The following is a 22315-nucleotide window of genomic DNA, read 5'->3' as shown; positions in this document are numbered from 1 at the left end:
AAGGTCACTGACAATAGCTCAAAGTGTCATAAATTAAGACAACTTTACCTTACAATTTTGATGTACAAAAAACTGTAACAAGTTAATAAGTGCCTGCTTTCAATTTTTTTTTTGGAGACTTACCCAGCAGTGTTCAGGAGCCTCCCCACCCAGTGCTCAAGGGCTGCTCCCCCAAAGAAGATCAAAGTGGTACCCGGGGTTCAAACCCAAGGCTCCTTGCATACTCACTATCCTACTGAGCTACATCCACAGCCCAGTTTCAGTTTGTTTGTTTTGGGAACACACCTAGCAATGCTCAGGGTTACTTTAGGCCTGCACTCGAGAATTACTCCTGGAGCTCAAGGAACCATATATGATGTTGGAGATCAAACCTGGGTCTGCCATGTACAAGATAAGGAAGGGTCCCTACTTTCATTCTTTTCATGTTCTTTAAATAAGGCAAACCCCACTTACTATGTCGAAAAGAAACTAGAAACTTCACCTTGTTAAGAGGTGGCAAAATTAATGTGTAACGTATATTGACATGTTTCAGAAAGTAAACCCAGTCAACATATGCAGCCCTAAGTTAGAATGAAGGAGGTCTGGACTGTCAAACTGCATTGACTTTCAAACATCCTTAGGAACTGAAACTGATGCAAAGAACAGCTTTTCCCCTTGTCTGCTGTTCCACCTACAGCAAAATAGCTACAGAACTGGCTAGGTGTGCTGAGGATGAATGGGGGCAAAGAAAGCACCAACAAACATATCAAAGGCAAAATTCCTTTTTTTTTTTTTAGTTTAAAATCTAATACTCAGAACTAGAGGAGTAATACAGTGTGTAGGGCGTTTGCTTTGCACCTGGCTGACTGGGGTTCGATGTCCAGCATCCTATACAGTCCCCTGAGTTTGCAGGGAGTGATTCCTGCGCAGAGTCAGGAATAACCCCTGAACATGGTCAGCTGTGACCCAAAAATCTGAATATAAAAATAAAATACTTATGAATAAATTAATCCAAGAAGGTGCAGGACTAATATATGAAAAACATATTGTTGTTATTGTTATGATTATGATTATGATTATTATACCCACCACCACTATTAAAAGATTTGGGGGCCACCTAGTGGTACTGAGGTGCATTTCTGAATACACGATCAGAAGTGAGGTGGTGAGGATCAATCCCTGTTAGCCTCATGCATCTTTAACCACTGCACTATCTCTAGGGCCAACTGCAAAATAGTATTTCAAGGGACTGGAGAGATAGCACAGCGGGTAGGGCGTTTGCATGGCATGTGGCCGACCCGGGTTCGATTCCGAGAATCCCATATGGTTCCCTGAGCACCGCCAGGAGTAATTCCTGAGTGCAGAGTCAGGAGTAACCCCTGTGCATCGCCAGGTGTCACCCAAAAACAAAAAACAAACAAAAAAAAAAAACACAGTATTTCAAAAATGAAAGGAAGCAAACAAGTTAATCATAAACTTTATATTGAAGTACAAGGGAACTTAAATAACCAAACGAGTATTGAAATAAGAAAAAAGTTAGAAGACCCACATAACAAAGCTATAGTAATCAATATTGTGTATATAAATCAATGGAACTGAATTGATAATCCAAAAATAAAACCTCCCATTAGTTAACTGATTTTCAACAAGAGCACCAGCAACACACTGAAGGAAAATAATAGTCTCTTTTATAAAATACAGTGGTAAGCAAGTGAAAGTCCACACACAAATGAGTATGAAGTTAAAAACTCTAACTCAAAAAATTAATTCAAAAATAAATATAATATGTAAATAAAATCTAAAATTAAAAACAATAATAATAAAGCATGGGGGATAAAATACAGTGGGTAGGACTTTGCCATGCACTCAGCTGTCCTGGGTTCAGTACCCAGCACCCCATGTGGTGGTCCCAAGTCCAGCAGGGATCCCTAAGCACAGTCAGAAATAAGCGCTGAGCACCACCAAGTGTGGCCAAAAAAAAAAAAAAAAGAGTACAGAGAAATGCTCAGGTTCTTGGAAAAAGATACTTAAAACTTTGGAGTAAAAAGGGCAATCAAAAGTCATTCAGGGGCTGGAGAGATAGCACAGCGGGTAGGGCACGTGGCCAACCTGGGTTCATTTCCCAGCATCCCATATGGTCCCCTGAGCATGGCCAGGAGTAACTCCTGAGTGCAGAGCCAGGAGTAACCCCTGAGCATTGCCAGGTGTGACCCAAAAAGAAAAAAAAGAAAGTCATTCAGAAAACAAGAGTAAATATTCGTTATACATAACTGACCAAGAAGTATCATCCAACAAATTAAAATTTATCCACCATTCACAAATTAATAAAAATTAAATGGAACAAAGATTTAAATGGTCGAGATCATTTCTCCAAAGAAAAATACAATGGCCACAAAGGGATTCAAATAATTTATCATTAGATGGCATTCTATACAAATCAAACAATAATACAAAAAATTGGAGGAAATCTGGAAATCTGGAACCCACACAGACGAGAGTGAGAAAAGGGTATAACTTTGAAAAATAATCTGTACTTCGTTATTAAATGATACAACAATTCCACTGCCAAGAGTACACGCAAAAGACGTGTTTTTACTGTGCACACAAATATTGAAAGGTGTTATCTGCAATAATTCAAGAATAGAAACAATTTATATATCCCTAAAATGGTCAAGGAATAATCAAAATGTGATATATTCAAGCTGGCAGGCTACCGAATGTAACCTGCCCACACGGCAGAGTCTGGCAAACTCCCCGTGGCGTACCCAATATGACAAATACCAGTAACAATGATGGGTCTCATTCTCCTAACTCTGAAAGAGCCTTGAATATGGCACTTTCTAAAAAAATCTCAGGGCTAGGACGAAGGAGATGTTACTGGGGCCTGCTTGAGGCAATTGAAGAACAACAGGATGGATGGTCGTGATATATTCTATAGAATATGGAGTATAAACACCTACAACATAGATGATTCTTGCAGTTAACAGGGATAGTGAAACATATCATGCATAAAACATTCAACTAAGTCCAGCTCTAAGCAATATCTAAACTAGCGCTATTTATGATAAACAAAATAGAAGGAGAAAGAAAGGTGCGTGTGAACATTCACAGCACTGGTTTCTTTGAAGGATAATGAAAATGTTCTGGAAATAATATTTTTACATTAAGAATTTTAGTAAACCTGCAAATTTCTGTTCTAGATTAAAATGGCTAAAACGATGATTTTAGGGTTTTTTTAAATCACATTTTCTTTTAAAGATATTTTACTGGAACTGGAGCAATAGTACAGCGGTTAGGGTGTTGCCTTGCAGACGGGTGATTGGGGTCCATTCCCAGCATTCCATTAGGTCCCCTGAGCACTGCCACGAGCAATTCCTGAGTGCAGAGTCAGGAGTAACCCTTGTGCATCACAGGGTGTGACCCAAAAAAAACAAAATAAAAGATATTTTACTAAAGACTCAGTTAATACATGGTTGATCCACAATAAGAATACAGGTAGTCTATCTAACTACAAAGCCTCACATTTAACAATTCACCTTGAAAGGCATGTGGCATAACCTACAAAGGATAGATGATCAGTATGCTTAGGGGGAAAGGAATGGTCAGAGAAGGCACGTGGGCTAAAGTTACTAGGTTGAGTAACTCGGTTTCGTTACTAGGTTTAGTAGGACTTACCGGGCAAAAAAAAAAAAAAAGCTATTCTGCTGCAAGCAAAAATACAAAACCCCAATCAAATGGACTATCTATAAATGGTCTTAATGACTGTGGAGAGGAAAAAGTAAAAGATGAAAATAGGTCTACTGTAAGGGCCTAGTCCTAGAGAATCTTATATGCCAACCCTCCCAAAACACAAACACATGCACACACACACAAAGACACTCACAGGTTATATTTAGTAGACACACATAGCAAAAATAAAAAAGAAAATAAAAATTCAGCAGGTCAATGTGATGTTCAAATAATTCTTTTTAGTTCATACTGGGAAAAAAACATCAACTTTCATGAAGCTATTTATAGCACTGTAGCATTGTCCTCCCGTTATTCACCGATTTGCTCGAGTGGGCACCAGTAATGTCTCAGGACAGATTGTGAGACTTGCTGTTACTGTTTTTGGCATATCGAATATGTCATGGGTAGCTTGCCAGGCTTTGCCGTGAGGGTAAGATACCCTCAGTAGCTTGCCAGGCTCTCCGAGAGGGGCAGAGCAATCAAACCCGGGTCGGTTGCATGCAAGGCAAACGCCCTACCCTTGGTGCTATCACTCCAGCCCACGCTATTTATAAGGTCTATCAATTCAACACAATTAATTTTGTGTCTATACACCTACATCGTACCCCACTAAAACTTTGCCAATTATCACTTCTCTCATTTGTAAATCCTAAAATTCGCACTTCAAGCTTCGGTTTTTGCTTGTTTCTATAAAAATCTTTTAACAGCAGCAAGCAATAGTAAAGTCTAGTTTCAAGGTTTTGTTGCCATTCAAAATGTTATGAAGTACCATGAACACTTTAGAAAACTACACTGAGAATACTTTATTTGTGCCTTGCATTCTGTGAGATTTCCTGAAAGATTACCTCATCAACTGTATGCGCAAAACAACTAAATTATTTCTCTGTTTTTCTGATATAGAAATAAATAAAATGTCATCTCAGGATTCAGAGAGAGCAAGCACAGTGCGCGAGGCATTTGTCTGCCTTGCACTTGGTCGACCTGGATTTGACACGCAGTGCCCCATAGAGTCCCACGAAGCCCACCAGGAGCAATCCCTGAGCTCAGATGCAGGAGTAAGCCAGGAGTAAGCATTGCCAGTGTGACCCAAAAACTAGCAGATGGAAAAACATGTCCGTGCAACAGAGGATGATAAAAATCTTATTTTTTTGTTGTTGTTAAGTCAAAGTGACCTTGAATCAGAATGAAGTCCAAGCTCTACATTATCTTTAATCATGTACCTGATTTAGCCAGTCCCTATTTTAAAATAAAATAATCCCTGAAGATTGAAACATTAGAATAACAGAATCTAAATAGCAGAAACAATAATAACAATAGCCAAGACTATATACAGATTACAAAGATTCCCTTATTCTTCCAATTTTTTTTTTCATTCTCCTAATACTCCATAGTCCTTCAGGCCCATTTTACAAGCAGAAAAAGTGAGGCAGAGAGAGCTCAGGCACAGAGAGAACCTAAGGAACTTGCAGGGTGCTCAGAGTCATGGTGAGAGAAGGTTATAACCAGGAGTCTCTGCACAGGGTCTAGGCCTGTGATTTCCAAAGTGAAGAGCATGCTCTCTGAGTAAAGTGGAACTTATATGGGGGAGGACACAAGCTTCAGGAGCAATTGGGAGGCAGAGATTCTGTTTGTGGCAAGAAAACAGATTTCAGGGCCGGAACGATAACACAGCGGGTAGGGAGTTTGCCTTGCACACGGCTGACCTGGGTTCAATCCCCAGCATCCCATATGGTCCCCCAAGCACGCCAGGAGTAATTCCTGAGTGCAGAGCCAGGAATAACCCCTGAGCACCTCTGGGTGTGAACCAAAAAGAAAAAAAAAAAGCAGATTTCCAGGTGGGAACTCAATCACTCTGCTTCTTAGATCTCTGATTTAAAATGTCCTCAAATTTTTCTATTAGAGAAAAGAAGAAGGAACACAACCATTTACATCCACACTGTTTCTAAAATATACATATATAAAATAAACTTAACATTATCCTTCAAATTCAATCCTCATCATGGGTTTTTGTTGTTGTTGTTGTTTGGTTTGGGGGCTCTATCTGGAAATGATCAGGGGTTAAGTCAACCTTGTTCTTCAAAATCCAAGTTCAAAGTCCAAGTTCTTCATCCATCTCTAGCCATGCACTTGATGTAGCCAGTCCCTAGCATTCCCAAGGGGTACTAGCAGTGGCAACCGAGTGATGGACATTGCCTTCTGGGTTCTCATATCTGGCTTTACACTCAGAGATCACTCTTGTGATGCTCAGTGAACCATATGATGTGCCATGGACCACATGCAGGACAAATGCCCTACCCTTTTTTTCTGATTACTGATTAAGAGATTAAAAACAATCTCTCTCAGGGGCCAGAGAGCTAAAGTGTTGGACACGCTTTGCTTGCAGAGGCCTGGATTCAATATCTGGCACTGTGTAGTCTAAGCACAGCAGAGAGTGACCCCTGCTGCCACCCAGTCCTGAGCCAACTACCACCAGGTTTGTCCCCACCCCCACCTCAACCCAACCTATCTTTTCCATCCTCCCTCTCAATTTTTAAGACAGTTACAAAGTAGTTATTTTGAACAAAATTCTTGGAGGGGATAAAAATTTACTTTCAGTAGAAGTCCAAAGAAAATGAAACAAAACTCTACCTTGTCTCCTTTACGGAATTAGTCCTAGAACTGGTAATAAGTAATCTGGATTTTTTTCCCCTCAAGCAAATAAATTATAATATGGTCTCATGTACTCTAGTGGCCGGTCTCATGCACTCTGGTGGCCGTGATGCCCGATTTGGAGGGGTGATTGCTATGTCCCAATAATCTCCTATCTGAACTTCTGCGACTGCAGGATCAGAAATCTTTTATCCCCTTACTCTCAGAAATGGTGCTAACAATCTCCTTTTATTGATAGCCAGGTTCCTTTTTAATCTCCTCCTGTGTAACTGTAATTCCCCATCATCTTCCTCCACGGGCCCCTGATTTCAATTTTCTGAAGAGAAAAGTTCCGTGGATGTATCCCTAGTCTTTAATTTCCCTCCTAATTATAAGGGATGTTTGTATTATTCCCAGATATATGATAACTGAAAAAAGAATCCTAGGGGGCTGGAACAATAGCACAGTGGCTAGGGCGTTTGCCTTGCACTCGACCAATCCGAGTTCAATTCCCAGCAACCCATATGGAACCCGAGTACCGCAAGGAGTTAATTCCTGAGTGCAGAGCCAGGAGTAACCCTTGAGCATCGCCAGGTGTGACCCAAAAAGCAAAAAAAATAATAATAATAATAATTTTTTTTAGAAAAACCCTATGCTGGTGCAGCCAGAGCGATAGCACAGTGGGTAGAGCACTTGCCTTCCATGCGATTCACAATCCAATCCGGGTTCGATTCCCAGCATCCCATATTGTTCCCCGAACAGGAGTAATTCCTGAGTGCAAGAGCCAAGAGTAGCCCCTGTGCATCCCTGGGATTAATAAAAAAAAGCAAAGAAAAAAAAAAAGGTTGTGGGACAAATGAGACCTGGAACTTCTGCTCTGATGATAGACACATAGAGGGCACAGTAAATTTTAATAATCCAGCAACTCCACTTCTTCCAAATCATACTAAAAGTAATATTCATGTGTCCTAGGGGAACAACACAGTTGCACACCATAATGCTTTACATAACAGGGAAGCCATTGTTATGTGAATTATACCACAATCTTACATAATGCAGAGCACAGGAAGATAATGAGATAGAGGTTAAAGTACCAAACAGTCACCAAAACTAGCCCTATTAAAAAAAAAATGCACACTGCAGAGCACACACACATTTGTTATAGATCAGAACTTTCATGGGCATTTCATGGATCTTTATGTAAATAAAAATAAAGACTACACTCCAAAATGACTGGAAAAGATCTTCCTTACAAGTTAAGGTGATTTGGCCTTGATCTACACTTAAATTTTGGCAGGTTGAATTTTTTTGTAATTAAGAATCAGTTTCTTAAATAATGTTAATTTGACAAAGGATATTCCACTTAAAAAAAATTCTTTTTGTAGCTTTCAAATGACACTCTGCAAAAAGACTGCCACCACACTATTATAAATAGCATCCGAAAAGCCAATTTTCACGTTCAAATAAAATTCACAGTTTAATCAAGGTCAAAGCAATGTTCTGTTGAAATTTTGAGGGTGTTGTACTGAACCAAGAGGGGAAAAAAAGAACAGCTAGATTCTCCCGACACTTCTATCAACGAGTCTCAGATTGTATAACTGCATTTAAAACTAGCTTTTAAAACAAAATTGCAGAAATACATTGATACACTTAAAAGAAAAAAATTCACAAACATAGGAGCCCACAAAAAATATATATACAAATAAAGCAAGTCTCATGTGGTTAAGAATGTGTACACGAAAAATCAGCTGTTGAAGCCCAAGCCAGCATTCCTCAGGATGGATGGGGAATTCCTGAATATTCCCCACTGATCCAGCCAAGTCTGTGTGGGCCATACAAGGACTATGCACCTCAGAACTTTTCATGTCAAATTGGGATGATCTGGGGCCAGAGGAATAGTACAGTGGGCAGGGTATTTGCCCTACACGTGGCCAACTGGGATCGATCCCTGGCATTCCCCATATGGTCACCTAAGGCTGCCAGGAATGACTCAAGCACATAGCCAGAAGTAAGTCCTAAGCATTGACAGGTGTGCCCCAAAAGCCACACACCCACCCCCCCAAAAGGAACTAATATTTTGAAATAAAGATATTAGGATCTTTTTGCTAGACCTAACTAAGGCAGTCATAGACTAAGTAATCTAGAGTCAAATATCTGTGAATTGCTTCACACAAAAGGAACCATAACTCTGAAGAGATAAATCTAAAATTGAGTTCGAGAATAGAGGTTTTTTTTTTTTAAATCTTTGGGATACTCCCACCTCTTCTCAGGACTTATTCTGCCTCTGTGCTAAGGGAACACTCCTGGTGGAGTCTATGGGAATGAACTCAAGTCAACAAACATGCAAGGCAAGAACCTTATCTCTCCATCCCAAGAAACAAGGGCCTTTAAAAAGTAGAATCCAGGGGAAATAGTACAGTGGATAAGGTGCTTGCCCTGCATGCAGTCAACCTAGGTTCAATCTCCCCACCCCGCCACTGGAATCCCAAAAGGTTCCCCAATCCATGCCAGGAGTAATTTCTTAGTTCAGAGCCAGGAGAGACTCCTGAGTATTGCCGGGTGTGACCCAATAAACAAAAAATATTAATAATAAATTAAAAGCTGAGTCTGGTCCCAAAAAACAGGGCTTAAGAGTGCCTGCCAAGAAGGTAGGAATTCAAACCCAGCACTAAACCTAGCTCAAGTCCTGCGTCTAGCACAGGGGCAGGTGTCCCCAGGACACACACTTTGATCTTTCTTTGTTTCTTGGTAACACCCATCCAGTGGTGTTTATTTGCTTTTAACTTACTATTATTTTGGTTTGGGGGCCACACCTGGTGATACTTGGGTTACTCCTGGATCTGTGCTCAGGAATCATTCCTGGCAGTGCACAAGGGACCCATATGGGATGCCAGGAATTGAACCCAGGTGGGCTGTGGACAAAGCAAGCACCCTACCCATTCTACAATTACTCCTGTACCAAGTCATGTCTATTTTAATGACAAAATGTTTTCTCAATTTATACTGCAATACACTACCTTTTTTTGTTTTGTATTTTGATTTGGCTGGTGAAAGGGGGGTTAGGAGGGGCCAACCCATACCTGATGGTGGTGGTTCGGGGTTTTCTCCTGGTTCTTTACTCTTCCAAGCAATGTTTGGGGATCTTGTGGAGTGTTGGGGACCAAACAAGGATCAGACACATACAGAGCAAGCAACAAGTCCCCAATAATACATCTCTGGTCCACGTATACAATGAATACATTGTTTTTCTTTTTGTTCCGTCTGAAATGTGGGTCTCACTAAAGAAAGTGGATGGGGTGGAAAGATGCAATAGAACTATTATCAGGGGACCAGGGAGATTATACGAGCTCAGGATAAATGCACTGCAAATGTCAACCCTGCATTCAATCCTTCTGAGCACTTCCTGGAATGCAAAAAAAAAAAAAAAGCGAGATGATTATTTTGTATCCTATATCTTGAGTTAAGACGTGCAAATGAAAGTCCCTATTTTATTATTATCAAAACATATTCACAAGACTATACATAAACCAGAATAACTAAAAACCATGAAAAAAAACCACTAAACATAAAAGGTAGTCTAACATTAGTTTCCCTTAAACTATGATCCTTTCAATGTTTATGAATTCTACCGCCATATATGAATATATAAAAATCCATATATGAATGAGTTCTATTTCCACTCCCTTTCAAGGAGTCGCAGGACTACAGCACATCAACTCCTCCGGGGTACCTGTTTCATTCTTTTCGGACTGAGAAACTTTGTAACTGCAGCTCATATAACCAATACAAAAAGCATTTCAGGATCCACAGAACCACACTGACAATTCCTCTTGCCTCCTGCTATGATGACAAAGGTAAATCTTGAATCAAGCACACACTGTATACTTTTATCTTTATAGAAACCTGGATACATATAACATTTCCACTGTGCCAGAGAAATCGTACAGCGGGCAAGGCTTTTGCACACAGCCAACCTGGGTTCAATGGCCGGGACACCATATACATCTCCTTAGTACTGCTGGGAGTGAGTCCTGAATGCAGAGCCAGGAGTATAACACAACAATAATACACAACAAAGCAAATCAAAAAAATCCTAAATATCAGGTCCATCTTTCGGATCAGCAGATGAGGAAGGAAGCCGGAGTCATTCATGAAATAACATGTTCAGATCTCTGAGGGAGCCAGCACAGAATCTCCTCCCCACAAAGGTGTCAAACACTAAAGTCCATGTCATATTTTTTACCAAACTCACCAAACTGACCTTGTTCTCCAGACCCCTGAAGGCCCAGGTGTATTGCTCTTCCACCTTGCTGGCTAGGCTGCCCTTCTCCGTCAGATCCCACAAACACCTGTGGACTGCCTGCACTGGGTGCCGGCTGCACCCCCTACGACGATTCCTCTGGACAACACCTTATGCAAGAGAGCCACGTGGAGAAAACAATCTGCCTGGAGATGGCTGCAGTCTGCACCCTAAGGTGCGATGCTAGACGTGACAGCCCCAGGTGTTCGCAAAGTGACTGACATACATCACAGAAAACAATCGGGAACAGAAAAGGAAAAAATCCACAGCGCAGCCAAGCATTCTTTCAGCAGGCCCCATGGCTCCCACTGCCAGTTTCTGCTCCAATTTTACTCATTCAAATTTTTTCTCCACACAAGCATAATTACCAACTTTTTACTAGCACTGTTTTTAGGACAGTAAGGATTGTATGAAAGAAAACTCCCAGAGAATTCCTCAGGTCTTCGCATCAGATGCTGTTGTGGAAAGGAACGCATGTGGACAACCCACTGTCCTCTCCAGTTCCATGTCAAGGGTGAAGCAAAGGGAAGTTGTAACTGGGATCTTTTTTTAACCTGGGATCATGTTTTAATAACTCCCCCACCCCACCCCCCACAGAAGTTGGATACAAACTTCTATCATACTGTCTTTCAGCAAATCACTGTTCCATTTTAAAAAACAAACAAACATGGGGTCAGAGCAATAGGGCAGCAGGTAGGGCAGACCCAGACGCAGGTTCAATCCCAGGCACCCCAACCGTACCATGAGTACAGAGCCAAGAGTAACCCCTAACCCACCGGGTGTGGGCCCCAAAAATAAACAGTGCCTGACAGGAATGTGGCCCACGTGGCAGAACACTTGTCTTGTACAGGTGATGCCCCACGTCTTGATCTCTGCTACCACCAACACCAACACACTGCAGTGTGACCCGTAACAACCCGGCAGCATAGGGAGTGGGGGTCATTATTCAAGACCCACCATCCAATAAAACAGTCATAAGTCAAATTTAGTTCACAGGTACCTGAAATGCAGCTCCTGGAAAAATAAAATTTCTGTTATGTGTTAATAATATGAACCTCAAAAACACTAAGTAAAATAAGTCACACATAAAATAGCAAATAATGCATGATTCCACTTAAAATATTGAGAATAAACAACTGAAGAGAAGGGGGGCGGGAGGGAAGAGTATTAATTGGAGCCAGAAAAAAACATGCGGAATTGGGGATTAGATTCCACAAAGAAGCCAAAAACTTACCTTAAATTATCAGCACAGAGGATGTGAGTCAGTACTGCTAACAAGTCATCGTTTTTTAAAGTAACCCTAATGAACAGTACTCAATTTAAGCCCCAAAAGAAATTTGTTAATTTGGCTTGCTATGATTAAGCTTAAAAGGCAAATTGCACCTTTACAATCTACAAAACAGATCTGAGAACACAAACAGTGTGAGAATGACCTCACAGTGATTTCCACAAACTTTCCACAAGCACTTTACACCTAAATACTAGCCTGTGAGGAGGACAAAAACAGATTTCACAAGTTGATGGTCTTTAATTTTATGATAATTCAGTGCTCAAATTTACCAAGGTTTCTAACTTTTTACTTCTAACCAGCAATCCCCAGGTCAAACTGATACATTTAAATGTATCTCATACCTCTCAAAACAATGAGGTATTTTTGTGAATCCAAAAGAAGTTACATTGCAGCAAGCCTGCCTGCTGAGTATAGAGTCTCTTTCTTTACACCACAGATTGCAAATGTATCAAACATTTACTAAAAATCAAATATGTAACAGACATAAAATAACAATGAGGGGGGAGATAGGGGGGATGGGTGGGAATGGTGTCTGCTGGCTTTTTAAGAAGCAAAGATATACTCTCAGGAAGTCAAAGGAGAGAGAAGGTGGCCAAGCTTGCATTAAAAAAGCTTTTGAAGGCTAATTACTGAAACAATAACAATAGAAATAGTAACACCTAACTGTAAACCAGCCCACCCAGGGCTGCTGCTATCTTTACTAGCTCACCCTTTCCCCTCTCCCACCCCCACCTGTGATGTAATTTTCACCCCTTATTTACTAAGGAAAGAACAACAGACAGGAGTCCTTTTTCCTGAAGTCACACTGCAAGCAGTAGTGTTGGGACACAATCCTGGCAACCTGAAGCTTGACAACAGGCCTGCCCACCTGCCTGTCTTGATACTTAGGAATTAGCAGTACAATGGGCTGTGAAGCTCAAGAATAAAACACATAAAAACAGAAATGCTTATGGAAGCCACCACCACTCCCCTTAGGTAATACCCAGCAGAGTAGGCACAGTACCTCACAGGTGTGAACAATCTGTCAGGATGAAATATGATCTGGGTGGAGAGATAGGATCCCCTCCAGCTCCACCAGTAGTGATTCCTGAGTACAGTGCCAGGAGTAAGCCCTAAGCATCCCTAAGTGTGGCCCAAACACCAGAAAGGGGGGGGGGGGGGTGATTAAAAACTCAAAAATTTTAGATAAAAATTTTAAAAAAGACTAATAGAACTAATAAACCAACTGCCTGTCATAAATTTTCACTGCGACATGGAATTCAATGGTGCACTGCAAGAATAAAGTGATGTAGATCTTGATTCCATAAAACACACACAATGGTCAGTATTACTAGATATATTTTCTTTTCATAAACTGTCCTTGGCATTGTCTTATGGAATATTTGGGTTAAAACACACACACACACACACACACACACACACACACACACAGGGTATCATCTCCCTGACACAATGACCAACTCAAACCTGAGATTTGCCAACTCCCTGCAATCTACCTCCTCGGTAGACAAATCCTATGAAAGATGAGCTATAGAGAGGGCCAGTACTACAAAGATGAGCCATACAGAGGGCTGGCATGCAGGGAAGGCCATCAGAGATTATAACGTTTTGGGTAGTTGGTTCCTTGGAACCAGCATGTTTGTTTTATTGTGTCAATAAAAACTTGGCTGGGATAGAGCTAACAGGTAAGAGTAGAACAGATACGGTGCTTCCCCTGTGCTCAACTAACCCGGGTTCCATCCTCAGCACTACACAAGGTCCCTTGAGCTCTACACAAGGAATTATCCTTGAGAACAGAGTCAGGAGTAATCCCTGAACACATCTGGATATGCCCCATGCCAAAACAAAACCCGAAAGAAACATTAGGTAGGATGGGTTAGTGGACACATTCTTAGTATGCAAAAGACCCAGGTTTGATCCTTGGAGCTGTAAGGGCTGCCCTGGCTAATATTAGTCAATGTCCCAAAAAGTTAATCTTGTGCAAATGTCGTGCTGTCCTTGGAAAAGGCACAGACTGCTATACTGTAAGATTCCTTTGTTACTTCTTTGTTATAAAAACCCACTGTACTTTGGTTCAGGGCTCTCTGCCTCTGTCCTGTTTTCAAGACATTAGTGAGCCCCAGTATGCTTGGACAATAAACCCTGTCCGTGTTGCATGAGAAAATCTCTTGGAGTCTTCCTTCACAGGCGGCGAGCATCTCGACCCTAATAGTCCCCAGAGCACAACCTGGTACTTTACCCCAGAGCAGAGTTTCAAGTAGCTCCAATGTGGCACCAAGCCAAAAAAATTTTTGCAGGTACCTCTGACTGCGAACCAAAATGCCTCTCAAAATTTAAAAAAAAAAAAAAAAAAAAACCGGAGAAGCTGGCACAGTAGTACAGCAGGTGGGCATTTGCCTTGCATGTAGCTGACCCAGGTTCAATCCCCAGCATTCCATATGGTCCCAAAGCACCAGACAGGAGTAATTCCTGAGTGCAGAGCCAGAAGTAACCGCTGAGCATCGCTGGGCATAACCCAAAAAAAGCAAAAAGAAAAATAAGAAAAGAAAAGAAATAAGCATTTGTAAATTAGTAAATTGGTTTTGCCTTATTTTCATTTTCAAGGTATAAGTATAGTAATGCCTTTTCAGTGTTTAGTTCTGCTATGACACAACGACACAGCTGTGTAACAACGAATATACAAGAGAATGACATAGTCAGAAGTGTTCAATACTATTCAATAGCGCACTCACATCTACCAATCACACACCTGTTTTCTATCCATAGAACCTTCTCTTTCCCTGCACAAAGGTATCTAAACAGCATTCATATGCTTTTGTGCCTAGTTTCTTTCATTCACATAATACATCTTTAACTCATCTATTTCTTTCAATGGAATTAGTAGTCATTTTTATGCATGGCATTAGTCTTGCTTTAATTACTAAGCAGTAATCCAGCAAGGATACTTCACAGTTTGTTGATTCACCATATGAGAGAAATCTGAATGATTCCCACGCTACTGGCAACTGAGAGAGAGAGAGAGAGAGAGAGAGAGAGAGAGAGAGAGAGAGAGAGAGAGAGAGAGAGAGAACGAACAAAGGTCAGAGAGAGCAGAGGGGTTATGGAGTTTACCTTGTATGTAGTTGACCCCAGTTCAATTCCAACACTGAATGTTTCCCTAAGGTCCACCAAGAGTGACAGATTGATTGTGTATATCACTATAATTCAATTAAAAAATAAATGGAAAATATTTTAATGAATTAAAATTTTTTAAATATTAAAAATAAATCAATAAAACAAACAGGTGAAGTTGGCATAGAGCCACCCCAACCCACAGGTGTGGCCCAAACCACCCAGACACACACACCCCCACTCAACAACAGACTACAGAGCCTGGAGACTGACTCAGAGCCACAGCACGTGCCTTCCATGTACCAAGACGAGTTCCAACTCCAGCATCACATATACCCCACGCAGGCAGTAAGTGTGCGACCAGACCAGAGCTGCAATCAACTGTGGGGAGATGAGTGACAATGTGACCAAAGAGATGAGCTGTGCTTACCAACCCCCCCGCCCCCACTCCCGATCACAAACAAATCCATACTAACATCTGAACCAAGAAACCCAGCTGCCCGGCTCCCACAGCATTTCGATGTGTGACAGTCACCCCAGGGCAACCACCTACAACCCAAAACAGACTTTTTTGGGGAAGGGGAGGGGGCACCTGGCCATGCTCTGGGATTACTCTTGGCTCTGCAGTCAGGGATCACTCCCAGCGGGCATAGGTAACCATACAGGATGCCAGGCATTGAATATATATATAATATACATATATAGTGTAGAACTTAATCCTGGGGAAGATACTCTGGGGATTTATACCAATATTCCAAGCTTATGGCCCTATAATCACCACTGATAATGATACCCAAACTGGAAGCAAATACAGCAGGGCACAAACCAGTATCCAAGTCGCTGGCAGAGGCATGGATCCTCATCACCTAAGCAAACCTGCAGGGAGCCCACACTTGATCTCACTGTCCATGGGAATAGATCTTGAGAAGAAACCCACCCACTGGGTGGTCCTGAATAACCTCTAATCCCACAGATGCTGAGCAGTACCCATCCTTGTCCCTGGCATCCCTGTGAGCACAGCGTGGGGAGCCTCCACCCCCTCGCTTCTTATAAATTCTCATCTTCCATAAGCTGTTTTCATCTTTTCATCAATAATGTACCCTAAAAGTAATGATTCCATTCGTCCAACAGGAAAATCAGAACACAATAAAGGGTGCAGCTTGGTGGCAAGGAAACAGATACAAATCAAGTTGTGTTATTTAGTTCTTTAGAGCCTGTTCACTGTTTGAGATCTTACACTTTTAAGGATGTAGTACTTTGAGGGGCCAGAGAGTAAATTGGATAAAGTGCTTAACTTGCAAACCCAGGCAAACCCGGGGAGAATCAGCACTGCGTAAGATCGGTGGAGCCCGGCCAGGAGTGATCCTGGGTATGGTTTAGGCAGGCAGATAAGACAGGGAAGGGCCCCATGGCAATGAAACTTCGAGGGAAGAAAGCCACCAGAATTTATAATGAAACTGCTGGGAAGTAAAAGTCCTAAGGTTGAACAAGACCCTAGATGACTTTCAGTCGAGGACCCCAAGGAGATTGGAGCCCTCCCCATGAAGGAAATTCCTCGAATACCTTATGACCTCTCCTTTTAATCCCTAATTAACATTAGGGATTCAGACAGAGAAGACTTCCAACATTCCAGACTCAGACTTCCTGAGAAGATACCCTATAAAAGCCACCTTGAATAAAGGGAGGGCGAACATACGCTGCCCGAGCCCGTGTGCTGCCCTGTGTCCATGTGGTTGAGCACATGTCGGTGCCTGAGCATGTGTCACCCGCATCTCCCCTGGAGATGTGTACTTTCATGCTTTCATGTCTAATGCTGGGGTGTGTGTAGCCCTTGGAGAAGCCCGGATTCCCTCTTAAGCTGGTTACTCTCCACTCGCTCCCACTTTCTCTTCCTCCTTCCCTTCAAAACATACAAGTAAAATTTGTTTTATTTCATTGCTTGTCTACTCCTGAAATTCTTTTCTGCAAGACTAGAAAAGAAACCAGTAGCCTTAGGTCCCAGGCAGAAGAGACGGATCGGGAGAAAGTGACCATCTTTCTCCTCCCCATTTCCCATAAGCCACCCATGGGGCCCACTGACATCAAGCACAGCGACAGGACAAAGTTAAGTCCTGAGCACTACTGAATGTGACCCAAAGATCCAAGAAAGAAATAACACTTAGAATATTAATACAATCAAATATGAAATTTGCTGTAACTCAAACTCAAGCAAACAGCTTTTTGACAAAGTGAAGACAATGGTCAAGTTTCAGCTGCACTGCTAAAGCAAGAGCATCCCACAAAGACCAAGTCAACTGGATTCATTGTTCAAGTCTGCTGAATGTAATAAAGAGTTAACTGTGGCTGAGAAACGGCTTTCATCATCCTGAAAGCGTTCTGGCACTTTAGTCTGTGAGTCAAAAATAATAAACCAAAAGCTCTAACAGCCCAGATTGCCGATCCAGTTTATTCACCAGACTTGGCACTTAATGACATGTGGCTGATGCCAAAAACTGATTCTAACATCAAAGCATAAGGACTTATGACCAACATATTCAAACCCTAAAGGTGCATCAAGCCCCTCGAGTACAATGGTAGCATTGTTGCAATAATGACATGCCATCTGAAAGCCAGATTCATTTCAACCAAAGAGTTATCAGTGTATTCATAAGTAAATCTTAAGCCTTGAAAATCTAAGAGGTGCCACCTTAATCACTTTCTCAAAAGACAGGATATACGGTTGACTACTAAAGTAAATAAAAATGTCTTGCCCAGACTTGACCTGAGTCTTAACTCTTCCCTTCCCAAAAATTCCTGAGCTTTAATTAGCTGTTTTATAAAACTAAAGAAAAAGAAAGAACTAAAATGCCAAATATTGGTACATCTTTTCATTTTAGCTTTCTTCTTACAGGAATCCAAAAGTGTGAAGCAATCCAAGCTAGAAGCCTCAAGACTGCCCTAGTAATACAAACTAGTGACTACTCTTACTAGTTATTAGTAACTACTACGTTGTCCTCAGATAAGTACCTCCAAATTTTGCTAAAAACAATTTTTTGAGACACCCGGAGTGCATAGAAGTTACTTCTGGCTCAATGCTGGGGAATTAACTCCTGGCAATGCTCAGGAAACATATGCAACATCAGGGACTAAACCAGTCTCCTGGTCAGCTCTCAGCTGACCCAAAAACAAGTGATTTATTCACTAGACTAGAAACATCGGAGAAAATGGAGAGGTCTGGTTTTGTTGTTCTGATTTCTGGGCTATACCTGGTTAGTGCTCAAGGGTTTATTCCTGGCTGTGCACAGAGATCATTCCTATAAGAACTTGGAAAAACATGAGATACTAGGAAAGGAACTCATGTCAGCCACGTGCAAGGTCAAGGTCTTACCCAATGCATTATACTATCTCTCTGGCCCTCCAGAAAACATGGCTTTAAAACCAAATTGCCACGCTACTGTGAAAGATCCCTGCCATCACCCCCAGGTTATGATAATAAACAAATATTGCTCAAAATGCTTCAGAGAAAGTATCTATTGGAGGGAATACACTGGGTCACACCCGGCAATGCTCAGATCTTACTCCTGGCTCTGAGCTCAAGGATCACTCCTGGCAATGCTCAGGAGAGCACATTGGGGTGCCAAAAGATCAAACTGAGTCCCCTCAGGCAAGGAAGGGCTGGAGCAATAGTAGAGCAGTTAGGGAGCTTGCCTTGCATGCAGCTGACCGGGGTTCAATCCCTGGAATCCCGTGTGGTTCCCTCAAACATAACCAGGAGTAATTCCTGAATTCAGAGCTAGGACTAAATCCTAAACTAAGTGTAGCTCAAATACTAAAACAAAAATATACTAACAAAAGGCAAAGCAGGGACGTTACCCTCAGTACTCTCTCTCCAGCCCTTCAAGTATCTATTGGGAATTCTAAAACCTTAAATGAAGAAAATAAGAGTACATTTACTTAACAAAAATCCTGCCACTTACTATTTTACCACAGCAGTACACAAAACACCATGACAAGGAAATAATATTTAGCCATTCAAGAGAAATATCTTTAAAAATTTTAAAAGAAAAAAAAAAACCTTCTTCCAGATAAACTATGCCCTCCCGCGCCCCTTCCTCTTCCTGTGTTGTTTTAATCATAAATCTTGGGGGAGAGTCAATGCTAAATTACTGGAAAGAAAAGTGAAGTTGTGTTGGAGGGGTGCAAGGACTCTCCTACCTATTCTCCGGACCCAGTAACTGAGAGACACCAATAAAATCATTAAGAGTCACAAGAGTGGGAAAAAACTGCTATGGGAGAACCTGGTTGCTGAAACAGTGGTTAGAATCTGACACCATCTTAATCTATAAGGTGTTTAAAGGGCAGAGAAGCAGCTAAACAAAGGAAAGGGGGCAGGGGGGCAGGTTACCAGCAACTGTTTGGTAAACAGAGCTTGTTTAGGAAAGTTTGTTTGTGAAGCTCAGTCTCCTCTTCCTAGAAAGAGACTTATGGCAAAACAGAAAGTAGGAGGACAAAGACCTGTCACTGATCCTAAACAACCTTTATATACCAAGATGACATATCTGGTAACTGGGTAGATTACATATTCTAAACCAACATCCTCAGGGTATCAAAAAGAAGATTACCAAAACAATTAGGAGAGGGGCCACAGAGAGAGTCCTATGGGTAAGGCACCTGCCATGCATGCGGCAAAACCAGGTTGGAACCTTGACACTCCAATGGTCCCCCCCAGTCCACCAGGCGTGATGACCGAGAGCAAAGCCAGGAGCAAGCCCTGAGCACAGATGGGTGCAACACACACACACACACACACACACACAGAGAATGCTTTAATTTTTTAATATTTTCTGTATTATATCGTTGCTTTTGTTTTCTTTTTTTTTTTTTTTTTTTTGCTTTTACCCAGCGATGGCTCTGCATTAAGAAATTACTCCTGGCGGTACTCAGGGGACCACATGGAGGCTGGGAATCGAACCCAGGTCTGCCACGTGCAGGGCAAACGCCCTACCCATTGTGCTATCACTCCAGTCCCCTAATTTTGTATTTGTTTTCAGGCCACATCCAACAGTTCTCACGGCTTACTCCTGACTGTACTGAGGGTTGACTCGTGGTGAGGTTTGGGTTCACTGCATACTATGTGATGGTGAGGACTGAACGAACAAGGGTCAGAGGCAAGAGAAATTAAATGCCTTAACCCCTGTACTACCTCTCTGGCCCTCTTGGTGTGCTTTTGCAAGAATCAGGCAACATGAGAATTCTGAATCTTCCTTAGTTTTGCAAGGTCAGTATCTTCTTTCTTCATTTTGAATGGAGACAAAGAGGTGAGGTGCTATGACCTTTTAAAGACTTTAAAGATTCTAGAGCAATGTTTTCCAAAGTGGAAGCTATGCTGAGGAGAGGGGACCACAAGAAAAATTAGAGGGGGGAGGTAGTTGAAAAACTTCTGGGAATTAGGGTAATCATTTCCTTCTTTCTTAGAGAAGGCAGGTTTCCAGGGTGGCACTGATTCTCCTACCCCTCCCCTCCATGCTACCCCCCACAAGGGTGGTAAACCAAACAAGTTTGGGTAGCTCAGTTCTGGAAGATCATGTATTTGTTCTCACTTTGTGGCTTTAAATATATTTCAAAATATCATAAAGTTGGGACACAGACAGTACAGCAAGTAGGGCATGTGCCTTGCAATCAGCCAACCTGGGTTGAATCCCTGCACCCCACATGGTCCCCCAAGCCCATCAGGAGTGATCCCTGAGCACACAGCCAAGAGTAAACTCTGAGCACTGTATTAGTTAATAACAAAATAGTAATTTATTAATAAAAATTGTAATTTTGTTAAAAAATTAATAGTACCAAAGAGCTTTCAAACTTTAATAAAAGTCCTAATGATTATGACCTACTGTGTGATAGGACTTATCATTAAAGTAAAAAAAAATTGGGGGACTTATCACTAGACTAAGTTAAAAAAAATGGGGCTTTAGAGCCACATCTGGCAGCGTTCAGGGCTCACTGCTGCAATACTGGGGTGGATCAAATCAGGGTAAGCCATATGCAACGCAAGTACCTTATCCTCTGTACTGTCTCTCCAGTCTTCAAAAAATTTAAGCTTAAGAAAATACAACCGGGGTTTGGGTACATGATTTGCAGGGAGATCTAAGTTTGATACCCATACCTCATGGTAGGCTGAGCACTGAGGCAGGAGTAGCCCCAGGAATCCAGCTGGATGTGGCCAAAAAAGAAGCAAAACCAAAAACACCATCCCATAATCACCATTGGCTCAACTCTTAAAACCCAGCAAAAGACATTCTTTAAAATTTTCATAAAGGGGCCAGAGTACAGTGAGAAGGGTGTTGTTGGCCTTGCACATGGACGACCTGGGTTCAATCCCAGGAATCCATATGGTCCCCGAGCACTGCCAATAGTAATCTCTGTGCGCAAAGCCAGGAATAACCCCTGATCACTGCTGGGTGTGGCCCCACAAACACAAAATTTTTTTTCCATAGAGCCAAGAGAGACAGTTTCTCAACTCAAAGCAACAGGATGTTATTTTGCCTGAACAAAGAAGAAAAAAAAAAAAACCAGTCCTGTAGAAAGACATGTTGGCTAACTGCCGCCCTCTCATTGGCAGGATGCCACCTTCAGCTGGAAAACCATCTACCGAAATGTCCACTTACAAATATCCATCTTGGTTTTGCACTATCTCTAAATTAATTAGATAGTGAACATCTAAAAAGAATATGAACAAGTATCAAAAAATTCTCAGAATTAGAAACATCACAAGAGCATGTACATAAAAGAAATATAAGAAATGGGAATAATATCAAAATATAAGTGAACACAATAATAAAAAGAAAAAATGTTGAACAAAAAGCTTGATGATGAAAATACAAACACAAGAAAGGTCAAATCATCACCCCCAACCTACCAACCAAGTACTGGAAAAGTAATGAGTCTGCCTCTCCGAAAAAGAGGCCGAGTAATCAGGATGCCCAAAAATCAGTAAATAAACATGCCCAAAACACAGGGGCACTTTTTTTGTTTTTTTAAGATTCCTTTCTATACTGGAAAAGAGATAATGAACTACACCCTAGAGGGAGACTTGACCAAGCTGACTTCACTAATACTAATAGGGGTGGGGTGGGCAATTAAAGTGATGAATTTTCACTGCTTTTAGCAGAAATTCACACTAAAAAATTTAGATGTACAAATGCCACTCCATCTGCCATGGTGGATACAAAGAGGCCATATTTTTTGTTCTGCATGCAAAAAAAAAAAAAGCTTACTGTTAAAAGAGAATTCCGTGATCT

At 41.5% G+C, this 22315-nt stretch overlaps 1 protein-coding gene across 4 annotated transcripts in view; it reads right to left on the bottom strand.

Moving 5' to 3' along the window:
* SRPK2 (SRSF protein kinase 2) overlaps window positions 1–22315 on the bottom strand; it is a 208768-nt gene that overhangs the window by 131508 nt on the left and 54945 nt on the right. The window lies entirely within an intron of this gene.

The sequence above is a fragment of the Sorex fumeus genome, unplaced genomic scaffold, assembly GCF_029834395.1.
Source record: "Sorex fumeus unplaced genomic scaffold, SorFum_2.1 ptg000037l, whole genome shotgun sequence".
In the NCBI taxonomy this organism is placed as follows: domain Eukaryota; kingdom Metazoa; phylum Chordata; class Mammalia; order Eulipotyphla; family Soricidae; genus Sorex; species Sorex fumeus.
The sequence above is the reverse complement of the archived record's forward strand: the minus strand, read 5'-3'. Positions and strand labels throughout refer to the sequence as shown.